Source organism: Hemiscyllium ocellatum, chromosome 8, assembly GCF_020745735.1.
Source record: "Hemiscyllium ocellatum isolate sHemOce1 chromosome 8, sHemOce1.pat.X.cur, whole genome shotgun sequence".
Taxonomy (NCBI): Eukaryota; Metazoa; Chordata; class Chondrichthyes; order Orectolobiformes; family Hemiscylliidae; genus Hemiscyllium; species Hemiscyllium ocellatum.
Window position 1 is genome coordinate 48855596 of NC_083408.1, and position 6640 is coordinate 48862235.

At 43.5% G+C, this 6640-nt stretch overlaps 1 protein-coding gene across 4 annotated transcripts in view; it reads right to left on the reverse strand.

Annotated features, from left to right (window-relative positions):
• Positions 1-6640, reverse strand: part of cdin1 (CDAN1 interacting nuclease 1) — a 159406-nt gene that overhangs the window by 88679 nt on the left and 64087 nt on the right. The window lies entirely within an intron of this gene.

The following is a 6640-nucleotide window of genomic DNA, read 5'->3' on the forward strand; positions in this document are numbered from 1 at the left end:
GCTCCTTGGACTGTACCAATCTGCAAAACTATCAAAATTAGCCCTTTTACGCTGGAAGACAAAGTTTCAGGCAGGAAAACAAAACCCTCTTTTACTAACTTGGTCCTCCAGATATGGTCGATGTTTGTCTCTCTGTGCATCCAAGGAACAGTCTGTAGTGCACAGAGTACTACGTCACAGTGCTACTTGGGGTGACCTTTGACAAAAACCACCTCATCTCTCTCAAACCTTCTTGGTAAAGGCATGTCCCTGAAGAGGATGTTAGACAGTCTTTTTCCCCCACAGCTGCTTTGAGCGTAGTGTGGAGTGGCAGAGTGTGTCTGGGCCTATGTGAATGATCTGATGGATAATGCCCTTCTCACCACCGGCCAAGCTATATCTTGGTGCTTGTTGGAAAGGTCTGGCAATGAGGTATTCCTCCAAATAACTTCGACAACCTGCTCAGGGAATCATCTGGTAAGATCAACCCTCTTCTTTTCCTGCAGGGTGATGAGCATGTTATGTGCCAACCACAGCCTGACAGACTTAGAGTCATAGAGACGTACAGCATGGAAACAAGCCCTTTGGCCCAACTTGTCCATTTCAATGAATTATCCCAAGCCAATCTAGTCCCACCTGCCAGCACCTGGCCCATATCCCTCCAAACCCTTCCTATTCATATACACATCCAGATGCCTTTTAAATTATGCAATTGTACTAGCCTCCTCCACTTCCTCTGGCAGCTCATTCCATAGACATACAACCCTCTGCGTGAAAAAGTTGCCCCTTAGCTCTCTTTTTTTATCTTTCCCCTCTCACCCTAAACCTATCCCCTCTAGTTCTGGACTTCCCCAACCCAGGGAAAATACCTTGTCTATTTACCCTATCCATGCCCCTCAAGTCAAAGGTGTTTACCTTTCCAAATTTTCCATGACAGACTAGTGATATGGAACTACTTGGAACCTACCGTGCAATGAGGCCAGGCCTGCCCTTTGCAACACTAGGGACAGATAGAACCTCAATATGTAGTGACACTTGGTGTTTGAGTACCAATGGTCTTCGTACAGCTTGATGCAGCCATTCACAAAACGTGACCATCAGGATGAGGATAACATTGGGTACATTTCCCCCCACCCTACAAATCCAATTCTTTGTACATGGCCACCCTGCAGACACGGTCCATCGTTGACCTCCACTCAAATTTAGCAACTCATCATTTAACTGAAGTCACTTCCTTTATATAAAAGAGGGTGTTACAGGAACAGAGTGCTATAGGTCCTAGTAATGCTTACCACTTTCTGGATATGTAAATATGGAAAACTTCCATTTAAACTGGAGTGCTAGTTGTCATAAAAACAGGAAAAGTACTTTTTCAATCCATGCACAGGACATGGTCATCGTTAGCTGACCAGCATTTATTGCCTGTCCGCTTGAGAAGTTGGTGGTGAGCTGCAATCCACATGCTATAGATTGATCTACAATGCCCTGAGGAGGGAATTCTAAGCCACCAGATGTTACTAAGGAGGATTTTGCAAAGTCGACAGGGCTGCTCCTACCATTGTCCACCCCTATACCTCCAGTGCCTCAGTTGATGCTAGGTGGCCCATCTGGTTTTATTTCTTCATGGACTTTGGAACGATTGATATATGCGAGTAGCTTGCTAGGCCATTTCAGAGTTGGGTCAACCACATTGCTCTGCGTTTGGAGTCGTATGTCAGCCAAACCAGGTGAGGAGGCAGATTTCCTTCCCTGAGGGACATTAGTGAGCCAGTTGGTTTTTCAGAAAATCAACAATGGTTTCAAGGTCATCAGTAGATTGTTAATTCAGGATATTTTTCATTGAATTCAAATTCCAATATCTGTCATGACTAGATTTGATTCCAGGTCTGCAGAACATTTCTGGATTAACAGTCTAGCAAAATTACTGCTAGGCCACCGCTTTCCCATATTTTACATTAATGAAGTACTTTGCAAATGCAGTCACTGAAACATAGGAAATAAACAAATTTATAGAAAGCTCTCATGTACAATAATGCTTTAAAGACTTTGATTGAGGGATAAATATCAACCAGAGCTTGGGAGATAACTCCCCGGCTATTTGAAACAGTGGCATGGGTCTTTTGCCTCCAGCCAACAACTGCACTACATTCAAAGCAATATTTCTTCACTAGACTATCAGCAGTGATGTTTGTTCTCAAAGGGTGGAGTGTGGCATGAATCTAGATTAGAGTGATGCTGGAAAAGCACAGCATTAGAGGAGCAGGAAAATCATCAGAAAGGGCTTTTGCCTGAAATGTTGATTTTCCTGCTCCTCCAATGCTGCTTGACCTGCTGTGCTTTTCCAGCATCATTCTAATCTTGACTCTGATCTCCATCATCTGCAGTCCTCACTTTCACCCTGTGGCATGAATCAAGCATCTCAAAATGCAAAACCTAGACGCTGATATTGTGTAAAATTCCATACACCAATTCTACTCATATACCAATCCTAACAATCCTTCTCTTGCCCTGAATTGGAAAATTCCAGAAATTTGCTTCTAATTTCCACCCTTTTCTCATATTTGCACAATCTATCTCAGTCTGTTTCCTTTCGTAGAGATAAGCTGTATACCCACTTTACGGCTGCATAAACAAACTGGAAATAAAGTTTAATTATGCATCTGGTCTGGCAGCATCTGTGGAGAGAAAGCAGAATTAACATTTCAGATCCAACAAGTCGTCTTCATAATCGAACATGGCTAGGAAAACGGTGCATATATGCGGGCAATGATTGGTTGGGAATTTGGGGGGGGGCGGGTAAGTTGTAGAGGAGCCCAGAGAGAAAAAAAAATTGACAAAGCTCAGCCTGGGAGAATCAATACCTACTAATGGGGACAACTGGTAGCTGACAATGTGTTGATTGTGATAGCAGCCTATGTGATGACAAAGCCTGTTTGTGGGGTTTGGAATAAGGGAATGGCAGAAGGAAATCAGGGCCTAAAACTATTGAAGAGAAAGTGAGGTCTGCAGATGCTGGAGATCAGAGCTGAAAATGTGTTGCTGGAAAAGCGCAGCAGGTCAGGCAGCATCCAAGGAACAGGACATTCGATGTTTCGGGCATAAGCCCTTCATCAGGAATTCGCTTTTCCAGCTCTAAAACTATTGAAATCAATATTAAATGCAGAAGGCTACAGGGACCCCAAGCGGAAAATGAGGTGCAGTTCTTCCAGCTTGTGCTGGGTTTCTCTGAAGACGTTGGCCAGGAAATATGGTGTGTGCTGAAGTGACAAGCAATCAGAAAAATGTAGTTATTCTGTGTTTTGTGTCTCCAACGTACAGAAGAGCACAATGTGAGCATGTATACAGTAGACTGGATTGAATGAAGTGCAGGTAAATCGCTGCGTCACCGTGAAGGTGTGTCTGGGACCTTGGACAGACAGGAGGGAGGAGGTAAAAGGGCAAGTGTTACACCTTCTGCAATTGCAAGGGAAGATGCCATGGTAGTGTGAGGTGGTGTTGGAGAGGAATGGTCTCTGTGGAAGGTTGATAAGGGAGGGGAAGGGAATTGTGTCTGGTGGCATCCTGATGGAGGGATAGAAATGACAATTAATGATCCTTTGGACGTGGATACTCGAGGAATGGTGAGTGAGGACCAGAGGGACCCTATTACTATTATGAGAGGGAAGAGAGCAGGTGAGAGCCAAAGTGAAGGAAATGAGTCAAGATACAGCTAAAATCCCTGTCAACCACACTAGTGAGGAATCCTTGGTTTACGAAGAAGGTAGAGTTTCAGAGACTCCCTTACGAAACTGGCATCATCGCAACAGACACAGGGGAACTGGGAGAATGATTTAGAGTATTTACAGGAAGCAGGGTGTGAGGGTGTAGAGTCTAGATAACTGGTGGGAGTCGGTGGACTGGTCGTGAATATTGACATTTGGACAGTTATGTGGATAGTATCGGGTTAGAAAAGGATGTGAACCAAACACTGGCAAATGGGACTAGTTGTTTAGGAAAGGAGGTTGGCATGGACAAGTTGGGCTGAAGGGCCTGTTTCTATGCTGTATTCCTTTTTGACTCTACTCATTGCTCACAATGTGGTCTCCCTCTAATCGGGCAAACCTGGGCAACCATTTTGCAGAATACCTATATTCTGTCTGCAAAAGTAACCCTAAGCTTTCAAGGTTGCCTGCCACTTCAACATACCACTGCGTCCCCCAGCCAGTCTCTCTGTCTCAGGCTTGCTGCAGTGCTCCAGCAAAGGTCAGTACATTCTGGAAGAACAGCACCTGCAGAAGGCAGTTAAGAGTCAACTACATTGCTGTGGGTCTAAAGTCACATGTAGGCCAAACCAGGCAAGGACAGAATTCTTTCCCTAAAGTGAACCAGATGCAATGGCTTCATGGTCATCGTTAGACACTTAGTTTCAGCTTCTTTATTGAATTCACATTCCACCATCTGCCAAGTCAGGATTTGAATCTGCATTCCCAGAACATAAGCCAAGTTTCTGGATTAATAATTAATGATAATACCACTATTCCATTGCCTCCCATTGGCACCTACTGATTCTCCCAGGCTGATGTTTACCATCCTTTTGACTTTCCAAATGTTGTACTCCCTCTCTCTGGGATTCTCCTCCATCTAAAGTTTACTCCTTCTCCCTCCCCATCCCATCTTCAGTATATATATCAACCTTTTCCTAGCTACAATCAATTGTGAAGAAGGATCACTGGACCCAAAACATTAACTGTGCTTCCTCTCCACGGATACTGCGGTTTCCTATCAACGTCTATTTTTGTTTCTGATTTTTAAAATTAAGTATATAACCAATTTCACTTTACAGTCCAATTGCATTCTTCCTTTACTTACAACAGTCTTGGTCTGAACATGGACAAAAGAACTGAACTCCAGAGGTGACAGTGACAGTCCTTGACATCAAGTCAGCAGCTGACTGACATCAAAGAGCCCTTGTAAAACTGGAGTCAATGGGAACCAGTGGGGAAACTCTCCAGTGGTTGAAGACATAACTAGCATAGAGGAAGATGGCTGCAGTTGTTGGGGATCATCATTTCAGTCCAAGCACATCACTGTTTGATGTCCTGTCTCTTAGACACAAAGATCTTCAATTTGCGAGACCTCTTCTGGAATATTGTGTTTAGTTCTGTTCACCTTATAGAAAGGATATGATCAAGCTGTAGAAGGTTCAGAAGAGATTTACCAGGATGTTGCCGAGCATGGAAGCATTGAGTTATAAAGAAAAGGTCCCTGGGTAAGCTAGGACCTTTTTCATTGGAGCACTGGAGGTTGAGACATGACCTTGTAGAAGTTTATACAATAATGACAGGTATAGATAGAGTTGATGGTAGTTGCCTTTTCCCTAAAATGGACAATTTCAAGATTAGGGGGTACAGTTTTAAGGTGAAAGGAGAGAGACTTAAAAAAGACACAAGAGACAAATATTTTTACACAGAGGGTGGTTCGCTGTGGAATGAACTTCCTGAGGGAGTGCTGGATGTGGGTACAATTACAACCTTTAAAAGACATTTGGATGGATGCATAAATAGGAAAGGTTTGGAAGGATATGAGCCAGGAGCAGACAGATGGGATTAGTTCAGCTTGGGATGATGTTCTGCATGGACTGGTTACACCAAAGGGACCATTTCTCTACTATATAGACTCTATAGCTCTATGTTTCATCAATGACCCTTCTTCCTATTGAGATCATACATGGGGATGTTCACTGATGATCTCACAATGTTCAGCACCAGCCACAATTCTTGAAAACATGAAAACATGTAACAAAACCTGGATAACACTCAGGCTTGGGCTGATAAGCAGCAAATAACATTCATGTCACACAGATGCCAAGCAATGATCACTGCCAACAAGAAAGAACTTGATGTCTAAAAGCATGACAGTTGTTAAATTCCCCACTATCAACATCCTAGTGATTATCATTGTCCAGAAACTGAACCAGACTAGCCAAATAAAAATTGCGGCTACGGAGCAGGTCAGACATATTGACATTTGGACAAATACACATGGTTAGGAAAGGGTTAGAAAAGGATGTTAACCAAACACTGGGAATTCTGAAACAAGTAACTCAAGTCTTGTCACCTCAATTTATATTCACCCTCTACAGAACACAGATTAGAGTGCAATGGCATACTTTCCACTTGCCTTGAGGAATACAGCTTCAACAAAACTCAAGAAGCTCAAAACCATCTAAGACAAAGCATCCGCATAATTGTTATCTTATTCACCACATTCAACATTCATTCCCTTCACCACCAATGCACAATGGCAAAAGTATGTGTGTGCACTGTAGTAAACCAGCAACAGCACTGTCCAAACTGACAACCTCAATCACACAGAAGGACAAGGGCAGCAGGTGCATGGGAATACCATCAACTCCAGGTCGTTTTCAAATCCATGCACCAGCTTGACCTAGAGCTGAAAATGTGTTGCTGGAAAAGCGCAGCAGGTCAGGCAGCATCCAAGGAACAGGAGATTCGACATTTCGGGCATAAGTCCTTCTTCAGGAATCTGAAGAAGGGCTTATGCCTAAAACGTCGAATCTCCTGTTTCTTGGATGCTGCCTGATCTGCTGCGCTTTTCCAGCAACACATTTCAGCTCTGATCTCCAGCATCTGCAGTCCTCACTTTCTCCACCATCTTGACC